This window comes from Magnolia sinica, chromosome 7 (genome assembly GCF_029962835.1).
Source record: "Magnolia sinica isolate HGM2019 chromosome 7, MsV1, whole genome shotgun sequence".
In the NCBI taxonomy this organism is placed as follows: domain Eukaryota; kingdom Viridiplantae; phylum Streptophyta; class Magnoliopsida; order Magnoliales; family Magnoliaceae; genus Magnolia; species Magnolia sinica.
The window spans coordinates 14493289-14504454 of NC_080579.1; positions in this window are offsets into that span (position 1 = coordinate 14493289).

The window sequence follows — 11166 nt, forward strand, 5'->3', positions numbered from 1 at the left end:
AACAAACGTTTTTCATCAAATATGTTTCATTAATATATTTGCAATGTTATTGTTTGTGTAAATTTTTTTCATAAAGAGATCCATCCATTTTCAACCATGTCATGTAAAAGTAATATTATACATCCATGTGCTTGGTCTAATAATAAAATATAGAATTTCATGTAATGTGCTTTGACTATCATAATAATTTACCATTACTATATTCTTGAATTTTAACGGCTCTGACAACCCTTCGACTATTTATTTTCTTGTGTACTCATGTAATTGACATTTACTCTACTTATGTAATAGACAAGATCACCATTAACTGCATTCTTAACATCCAACTAACCTCACTGCTAGCCAAAGAGAAGAAATTCTTTTATCACGACCTCCTATATAATATGCATTTATGAAATCAATTCTAAATTTAGCTATTATAATAGCATATAAGAAGTATCATCTAAGTAATGAAGGATTTACTTTATCTTAGTAAGATGATCACTACGTACCTAGGATTATAATGTCTATACTAACTGATCTCGTTACTTTTACAATGTCTGATCTAGTGCACACTATGAAAAATATAAGGATTCCTACTGCTAACGAAGATGGTACTTAAGACAAAATTTTCTTTTTCATTTTTGTACTAAGACACTAATATAAAGACAACTTGCAACCGACAATAAATGAAATATTTATGAGAATAAATTTCTTCATATTAAAAAGATATATAACTCTTTAACTTTTTTAAATTATCGTGATTTTTATATTCTTCATATATCTAAGTATAAATATGTTAAGAATTTGAGTAATGACAAAGAAATCCTTTAATTAAATTTTCTAACTAAATGAGCTTTTAATGTTGCAACATCATTTTTACTGTGCATATAATAAACGTACCATCAACATACAGTAACAAGATAATAAATCTGTCATTATTATTGCTACGAGTATAGGTACAATAATCTACCTTATATCTCAAACCACTTATACCAACAAGTTGAAACATATTTTACACCATAAAGTGATATGTTTAGCCGACAAACTAGATTATTTTACTTTTCTTCAATAAAGCCTTTATGTTTAGCCATATAAATTTTATTCATCAAGATTTTTCTACAAAATGGTCATTTTTGCATTAAACTATTCAAATTACAAGTCAAGAACTTTTGTTATACTCAATATAACATGCATGGTACTTAAACGGACAGTTAGAGAGAAAGCTTTCTTAGAGTCAATACTTGATTTTTAGCATATTCTTTCACTACCAAATAAGCATTATATTTTTCAATGGCCTGATTAATATTTTTCTTCAACTTGTAAAGGCATTTGCAACTAATATATTTTTTTTTTTACCTTTAGGTAATGTAACCAATTCTCAAGGCTTATTTCATTGTATGCTTTCAACTCTTCTTTCATTAATGTTTTTCACTAGCTAACATTCATTGATTTACATGTCTTTTGTTATAAATAAGTATCACGGTATTTTGTTATAAATAAGTTTTATGATCTTTTGTCATGAAAGCATAAGTTGTAATATTATTCTTAAATAAAATAAAAGGTTTTATAGCAATCTTGGATTTGCCTTAATCACTTTGGGTTTCAACACTTATTATCTTATTTATATGTTTTTTTTTTAATCAACTTCAGTATTAATAATATTATAAAATTATTCACCTCCTGAGTTAGTAGACTAATTTTAAGTATCGTTTGAAGATTTTAACTCGATTATCTCTCGTGGCTCTGAGTTTAGCTATCTATTTTCTTCTACCTCTAATCTTCATTAAAAATAATATCTTGATAATTATACCAATTTGTGTGCAATAAAGCTCCATGATTTTATACCTCTTTATTTTATCTAAATAGAGAAAAAAAAATTCTTAACCCTGTATCTAACTTAGTTTTTTATTATTTTAGAAACCACATATAAATGGCACAAACAAAAGGTATGAACGCATAAGTAACATTTTTTACACCATACATTTTTAAAATTTTCTAATGTAGCTCAGTCGTATAAGAATAATTTACAAAGTAGTAACCCATCTTAATAGCATCACATAAAGCACTGCTTAATCTTAGTCGAAATCAACAAAAATCCAATCATGATCCATAAGCATAAGGTTCATACATCTAACCATTCCATTCTTTTATGGAGTACTAATGATTATATACTTCTTAATACCATACTACGAAAATTCCTGAATTTTTTCAATGCATACTATCATCCATTATCGATTATTAGACACTTAATCTTCATTTCCTTCAGCTTTCAACCAATGCATAATTTAAACTTGATAAAAGTAGTAAAAATATCAATATTCTTTTTATGCATGTAACTTCTTCTATTAAGTGTACTTGAAAAAATGGTTAATAAAAATAATAACACTTTAAACCTCCTAAAAATTTGACAAAAGATTCCAAAAATTTAAAATTAATCAGATTTAAAATATTTTTATTTTTAAAAGTGGACAAGGAAAAATAAACTCTATGAAACTTTTCAAATGGGCAGTTTTTACAAAAATAAATAAATAGCTTTTTGTAATGTCTTAAAATTTTCCTATTTTGGATTTCTAAAAACTTTTGAAATTTTCGCTATAATTAACTTATGTCGTCACTTACTAACCCTTAACGCTAGAGGTGAGCCTATGCACGGGTGGTACTAGTAAAGAACCACACAAATTCAATTAATCAACCGAATGAAACCAACGAATTTGCCCGATCACTTAAACCTCAAGTCTAGCCTCGTGATTTGTTAGGGTATTCCAATTTTTCCAAACTACTGATTGAATGAACGTAACTAACTAACATGGCTAACATGCTCACCATCACATTGCATTAGTTAGGTTGGCGATTCGGCAGTTGAGATCGCATTGAGAGAGTGTTTGGCATTGCAATCGTTAAACGTGTCACTCGAGGAAGTGTTAGATGTGTGGGAATGCATCATATCATGGAACCATGCATACGCATTAATAAGAGTAATTAGGATCTTGTGATTGATTGCTTTTCACTAACTTCGTTCATGTAATTGATAATATGTATAATTTATTGCTAATGGTTTCCACTGAGTTGATCACTTACTCCCACTTTGGGATGATGTTTTAAAATACCAACCAGACCTTATCTTAGATGCAGGTGTCATGGAGTTTGACGCACCGAATGGGGTGAGTATAAGCAAGAAGGAGGAGCTCTCTTACTTTCAGCTTTTGGGCGGATCACCATAGGCTGTCCTAGGACTAGTGATGGGGCCTTAGGGCAAGAAGACATTTGCACATTCTTTTGACCATATATTTTATTGGGACGTTGTTCCGTATATCACGCATGCTATTTCATTCTGTTGATCATATATTTTATTAGTTGCATTTTAATTCAGTAATTTACTCGTGGTTTATGTCGTATGATCCATTTAATTTCTCAATTGCTCATGTATCAATTAGATTATACTCGCATTTTGTCAATCTGCAAGAAATAAGTGGCACTTGAGATGTCGAGAGTCGAATATCTACTCGGCCTCGAAATCTGGGGCGTTATATTAGGGCCGTCACCCTAGGCTTGTTTGATCGACCCGGGTCAAATACGGACGACCGATAATATCCGGACTACACAAGATGCATACACTCAATGCCGATTGCGCCAGGGTCTAGATAATTTGCAAGTAATTTTCAAATTATCTTAATCGATTGACTCCCAAGTTCGATTGATCGAACCTGTCCAAAACAGTCCAACGAGCAATCTCATATATCAGAGTATTATCAATCAATGGATACAAATCCTCTGTTTTAGCATAGATTGGGGACACCAAGTTCAACACCTATTAGGGCTATCGGTGCTCATTTATGTTTTAAGATTTAAAAAAAAAAACACACACAAATAACTCAAAATATTAAAATTTATAGTTAAAAAAGAAAAAATATGATTTTTTTTATTTATAAAACATAGAATAATAACATGTTATTTTGAATTTTTTTTTTTTAAAAAAACCTTCTTTATTTTATTTTTAATCCATCATTTGATTAAAAGCTAAAACTATTATAGGGAAATTGCATACATTGAGTGCAAATAATTAAAATATAAACAATCCAAATTGAGGGCCGAGATGAGGTGTGGATGGATTGCTCGTGTGGACCATCACGGTGGCCCCTATAAAAAAATCAATGGTGCATGCCTTTCTCCCAACCATTTCCTTTAGTGTGGCCCACCTGAACCACGGTTCATCCTTGTTTTGGAATTCACCTAAAATGAGATGGCATAAAAAATCAATCACGCATGTCTTTCTCCTGACCATTTCCTTTAGTATGGCCCACCTGAATCAGGGTTGATCCTTGTTTTAGGATTGGTCTGGCACATATAATGGTTGGAGTGGATTTTCAAGTACACAACAATATGGTGGGCCAAAAATAATTAAGGTGGGGTTCCCACATTTTATCTGAAGTTTGTCGAGGGATTTGGATGGGAGCGCATGTAACTCCCATGTCCTATGGTCGGTAGGGGACCGAGTTTTAGCTATTGATGCTGCCGACGGCCACTTACTCATCCATACTCTGTTGGCCCCACCATAATGTATGTATTTCATCTATGCCATCCATCCACTTTTTCAGATCATTTCATGGAATGACCTTAAGGATGAGGTAGATCCAAATCTCAAGTGGACCACACGACAAGAAAATAATATAAATTAAATGCCCACCATTAAAATTTTTTCGAATGCCACAAATGCTTTTATCAAGTTTATATTTGTTTTTTCCCTTCGTTCAGGTCTGTATGACCTATTTAAAAGGTCAGATGTCAAATAAACATTACAGTAGGACTTGGGAGGTTTTAATGGTAGACATTCAATTAATATTATTTTCCTATGATATGCAAATATGTCTCATTTTTAAGTTCAAGCCCTAAAATGAAGTTGATGCAAAAAAACTGGTGAACCTCCCTTCTAATCTACCGCCTGCACAAGGATGAGACAAAAGGAGACCCTAGCTAGAGCCGGGGACCCTCCGATGCTAAAGTCAGTGACTGGACAGCGTAGGAATGGTTTTTAGAAAGGATTTCTGCGTACCTTTGATTTTGGAGATGTCCTTCTTTTATAGGAGTGAGAGGTCTCGTCGTGCAGGGACAATCTTAGGAGATTTGATCTGATTGCAATCGGTTTACGGATGCTTTCCGATCCCGATATTATCGGGGTCTGAAATCCTTTTACAAGATTTTCGGGACGGTATTTACGCTTACACCGTCTCTTCCTCGCTCAGCTCAGCCTTGACCGACTCTAGCAATAGATGAGTCTCGGCTGGCTGCAAGGATAGAGCTTTTTATCTTCTATCGGATGAAACAGAGTCGGCTTGTAACCGATGCTCCTTCATAATATTTCGATAACTGATACTACAACCGACTCAATATGAGTCGGTTTTATAATCGATCTGATGATTTCTAGCCTTAGGACTCAGTTGGTCCCCTTTAGACGCTCCTGGCTCGTTAGCCGAGTCAACTTAATACATCTTATGTATTTTACCATGGCTCTTAAATCTTTGAGTCTCGGTCGGGATTCATTTCCTGCAATCCGAGCTAAGTCTCTTCTTTAGGCTTTACTGTCTTGCCTCGGTCAGAGTCGTCACCTCGGATATTTGGGCTGTGCCAGTAGAGTTGGTCTATTCCATAGCCAGGACTCCAGACTTGTTATATTTTTTTCCCAACAAAGGATATATATAATAAAAAATAAATAAAATGCAAGGCTCGGATAAAACACATACATCATTGTCGAGCCCATGGAGCACTAGACCACTGCTGTTATCAGCCTCACTAGCCAAATATTGCCTCCACAGTTTCGGTAAAAAGCAAGAAAGAGACAGAAACATGTTTCAATGGTATGGCACGCGGCTAAAGGAATGGCGATAAGAACTTGCTCGAGACAAGTGCTTGGCTGCATCGAAGAGAGATGAAAGAAGTGGGACCAGGAGAGATGAATCTGGAAGGTTAGAAAAGGTTGGAGAGAGAGGAGAGATGAATCTGGAAGGTTAAAGAAGGTAAGAGAGAGAGAGAGGAGATACATGTTCGGAGGAAGTTACTGTCTTTTAATTAGATCCGGATACACGGACGTGGATGATTCCTATGACTGTGGGCCACACCTTTATGTATTTATCTTATATCCATGACGTCCATCCGTTTCAACAACTCATTTTAAGGCATTAGCTAAAAAGTGCAGCACATATAATTCTTTGGTGGACCACACCACCGGAGAGAGTGTTGATTGAACTCTTATCATTTAAAACTTCTTAGGGACCACGGAAATGTTTATTTTCCATCCAACTTGTTAATAATGTCAAACAAACCTAGATGAAGGGATCACACAAATTTTAATTTAATCTAAAACTTGTGGCCCATAGAACTTTTTTAACCGTTGATCACTACTTTTTCCTGTGGTGTGGTCCACCTGATATTTATATTTTCTGAATTTTGGGCTAATGTCCTAAAATGCTCTGACTAAAGGTATGGATGGTTTGGATATAACACACATCAAGGTGGGCCACACAGTTGGGGATCTGCCGACCTCAGTAGACCATGGATCCACCGAAGCCACGTCGGAAAAAATCTCCTTGGGAGGAGAGTGGATTATGTTCGATCGTGGCCTTACATAGATGGTGTGGATCTTGTTGTGAGGCCTACCTTGATGTATGTATTCTATATCCACGCCGTCCATCCATGTTTTCAAGTCATTTTAAGGAGATTCTAAGAAATGAAGCGGATCAAAATCTCAAATGGACCATAACATAGGAAACAAAGGTGACCGGATATTAATGGGCAACATAATTTTTGGATCAATATGATTTTTTTTCTCTCCATTCATCCAAGTTTATTTTAACTTATCAATGGGTTGAATGATAAATAAACATTATTCAAACACTATGGGGAGCCCTAAGAATTTTTTAGTGGTATAGTGTTCAATCACTATTATTTCTTACTTTTTGGTCCACCTAAGAATTGGTTCTACTCAAATTTATATATCATGAAATAAAATGATATAGTAAAAGGATGAACGGTGTAGATATATTATACATGTATAAAAAATGGCTACATGGCAAGGGCCAAGGCAGTGCAACCCGGCGGGAGCCGCACCTAACCAACTCCCCTGATATGCGCTCCCACTTGATGTGGCAGGGCGTGAAATGACTGTTACTGTTATTTATTTTTTAAGGGACCCACCCTGATGTTTATATAAGATCTACGCCGATCACTAAATGTATAATCATTTCTTATACCAATGGTCATAAAATTAGGAATATTTGTGATTCAGGTGGGACACGCGAAGGGAAACAGCATGGAGAAAGACGTCCACCCATAATATTTAAGCGGCCCACAATTATGTAAAATCCACTCCAGCCATTAGATATAAAACCTAATCTTAGGCTTTTGGACAGAGAATTAAGCCAGTCCATTATTTATATGGGCCAGACAAAGAGAAATAATTTGGAGGGTGAGCGTTACCTTGCACATGTTTTTCAATTGTGTGGTCTAATTGAAATACATATGAGGCTGACTTTTAGTCTCCAGGTCTAATATTAGTTGAAACACCTGATGGTTGGGTGGATTTTATATGAACACCATGGTGGGGCCCACCCGAACAGAGAAAAGTAGCATTTCCCATCTGGTGAAGGTTAAAAGCCAAGTTGAATTCAAATTTGAATTTTAAAAGCATTTTAAAATTATAAAAGGCTGGGCCGGATCATTAGGTTTTTGGAAGACTTAGCCCGAGCCAAGCTTGATTTAAAATCAGGCTTGAAACTAAAGCTTGAGCCCGACTCAAGGGCTTGATATTCCACCTAGAGGTTGAATCGAGTCGGGCTGGCCTCAGCTTGACTTGGCTCGAATACTGGCTGACCTCAGCTAGAACTCAGATCGGTTCAGTCCTCGAGCCTGATTGCCCAGCTCGACTCAGTTCGGTCAGCAGCTCGGGCCAACTCGGGCCGAGTTCGAGCCAAGATCGAGCCAAGTTCACCATTGAGGAATTTCCACAGACACCTGAACTACAACTACAAAATACCACTGTTTTACAAATAAAAACACTAGTTTTACAGGCGCTTTATCGAATACCTTCTACGTAACATAAAAAATAAAAATAAATAAAGAATAAAAAAAGAGGGTATTTGTTTAATGTACAGACCTTGCTTGCCACCGGCCAAACCTTTCTTGCCACAGCCACATTTCGTTGAGTCATTTGATCAAATAGTTGGTGAGCAACATTAATGGCAAGATTATTTGAGCTCTTTGTGTGGATTATTGATGAGATAAAATGATCAATGGCTGGATCATTTTATCAAACAGTTGGTGAGCAACATCAAGACAATCCACTAGCTAAACTGAGTCACCAACCTGGCTCAATCCAAGTTGGATTCGAGTTGGATTTGATCCGAGTCGAGTCGAGCTAGGGCCTGCTTGAACTCATTTTCGAGCTCAAAAAATTAGCTCGGCTCAGCTCGAACTCAGCTTCAAACCGAGGCAAATCGAGCTTTTTCAAGTCGAGTTGAGCGAGCTATCCGAGCTAGCTCGGTTCATGTACACCCCTAATACCACTCTAAATTCAGCCCAAGGTAGACCAAGCCCAATAACCAGACGGGCCAACCCGGCCCATTAAGACCCGAACTTGCCTTTCTGGCATCCGCATCAGATCCTGCTACTAGGTAACTGATTATGCTAAAAATGGCCATGAATGTAGGGGCTTTGCCGTTAAATTTAGAGGGTCTCTAAACATGGCCGACATTCAATACTCAAATTAGACCGTATAAATCAAAATACGTATATGTATAGGTTATAAAAATTAAAGCAAGACGAATTGGATGATACTAATCTCTTGAATTCCAACTGTTGTTTTCTCTTCATATTGACCGTCCATTAGATAGCAACCAATCGTTAGTTTAAAGGCTTCATTTATTCACAGTTGTTTGTTTTTATAAACCATCTAAAGAGGACCCCACTATTTTGACGGTTTATTTGAGCTAAAGATTGCCTGTCATTCCATCTATGAGTGCCAGCGTATCATACATCAAACTCTTTCAGAGCATCAAAGTTTTTCTCCTCAAGGTGATGGGCATTCTAAATTTAGACGATAGGTTTTTAATTGGCTTTTTCTTGGGCGGAGGGCATTCACACAGCCATGGTTCATGGGTCTAGAATATATGTAAGTGGGGCCCACTATGTATGGGATATAATCTCCACAAGCAAATTTTCTTTAGACATTCATTACTTCCTATTGATGGATGTTTGATTATTGAATTTAGACCGTGGAGGTTTTCTGTTTTAAACATCTATTCGATAAGCTTTATGATCTTTTATGTGAATTGTACGGTTTGATTGTCGTTTATGTATTATGTGCATATTGGCACCATGCATGTGTATGGATTATGCTACGCTTCTAGAGTATGGATTTCTTTCCTAGAATGGGAAGGAAGAGCAGGATAGGAATGGTCGCCTTAGCGCTGCAGGAAGACTGTCGCGCGCGTGCACTTTCCATCCACTAGCAACTGACACTTTGAAACTTGGCAAATCTTTTGAAGATCCAAGCCGTTGAAAACACAGGAATCTCGTGTAAATGCCCAATTAAATGATCAGGATGGTTCTGAATTGTTATCATCTGGCGGTCAAAATGTGTTGATAATGGACCATCGATCAATTTCTTCGAACTTTCCATTGATGTTAAGCGGACTAGGATGATACTCTGTCCAGTACTGGTATCTGATGAGCGGCTTAGATGTCACATATACGTGCTATATTGGCACGTGTGAGTAGTTCTATCTGCAACAACGTATCTTCATGCGTCAATGGCAACTGTCCCAGACACACAGAGGCGCACGCGTGGGATAAGGAATGTTATTCCATTGGAGCCACGGTGATTTTCCGGGCCCACTCATTGGATAGCCCAAATTGTTAGTGGGCTAAGCTGAATTTTAGGCCAGGGCACATTCAGTGAGATTCCCGCTTGATGAACGTCGCAGATCACTCACACGCTTGCTATGTTGGCATGTGTGGCTCCTGTGTCTGGCGGGTGCCACTTTGGGCACCTATTTAAGGAAACGGATTGGCTACTCCCCTGCCACCGGCCAATGGCTGGTGGTCGGTGCTCTGTGGGACCCACCATGATGTATGTGTTTCATCCATGCTGTCCATCTATTTTTCTAGATCATTTTATGGTATGAGACCAAAAATGAGGTATATCCCAGTATCAAGTGGACCACATTACAGGAAACAGTGTTGAATGAATTTTGACCATTAAAAACTATTTGGGGCCAATAAAAGTTTTGGATCAAGCTGATATTTGTTTGTTTATCAACAGATTGGATATCAAATAAATAGTACAATGGGACTTAGGAGGATTTTAATGGTGGATATCCAATCAATATTGTTTTCCTGTGGTGTGGTCCAACTGAGATTTATATCCCTCTCCTATTTAAGATCAAGCTCTAAAATGATTGTAAAAATGGATGAATGGTATAAATGAAACACATACATCATGGTGGGCTGGTGGCAGGGGGAGTAGCCAAATCGTTTCCCCTAATTAACCGCGCGTAGCGTGTCCATATGGCTATGGCCACGATTGAAGGCAGAGCCTTTATTAGCCGTTCCTTTCCATGCCAGCGATTAGACGTTATACCAGCCCAATCCCCTCAATCATGGGAGCGGATATAGTTACGCCAAGGAACAAACGACCCAAGCCGTAACGTAAGGGGATTGGGTGGTATACCACACACCACCTATATAGCTGCGGAAAAATTAGCACCGTAGAAGAGTTTTTTTTTGTTTTCTTTTTGGCCGCTTGAAAAGTATTTTATCGTTTTGAATTTTTAGGGTACGGAGCTTTGTTTTTTTTATGAAAATACCCATATATGTTAAGGTAAAGTAGCTAAAAAAAGCAGAGATATTTTTGTCTTTTTAGGTTCATTCGTACAACTAGTAGTCTAGCTTGGTAATTAAGGTTTTTTGGTGTCGAATGAAAAAACAAAGGTAGTCCGTGGGGTCTATACTAAAAAAGTACTAGCTGCTATAGATACCAGTCGGGCGAATACGATGGCCGACGCTCCTCGAGCTCCATGTTGTACGAACAGTTGAAAAAAGATTGTAGACACCCCACTCAAGGTAACATCCTAAAAAGGCAAGGACAGTTCAAACCATGGTCAAATAATCTGAACCCTTAGGACCTCACAATCC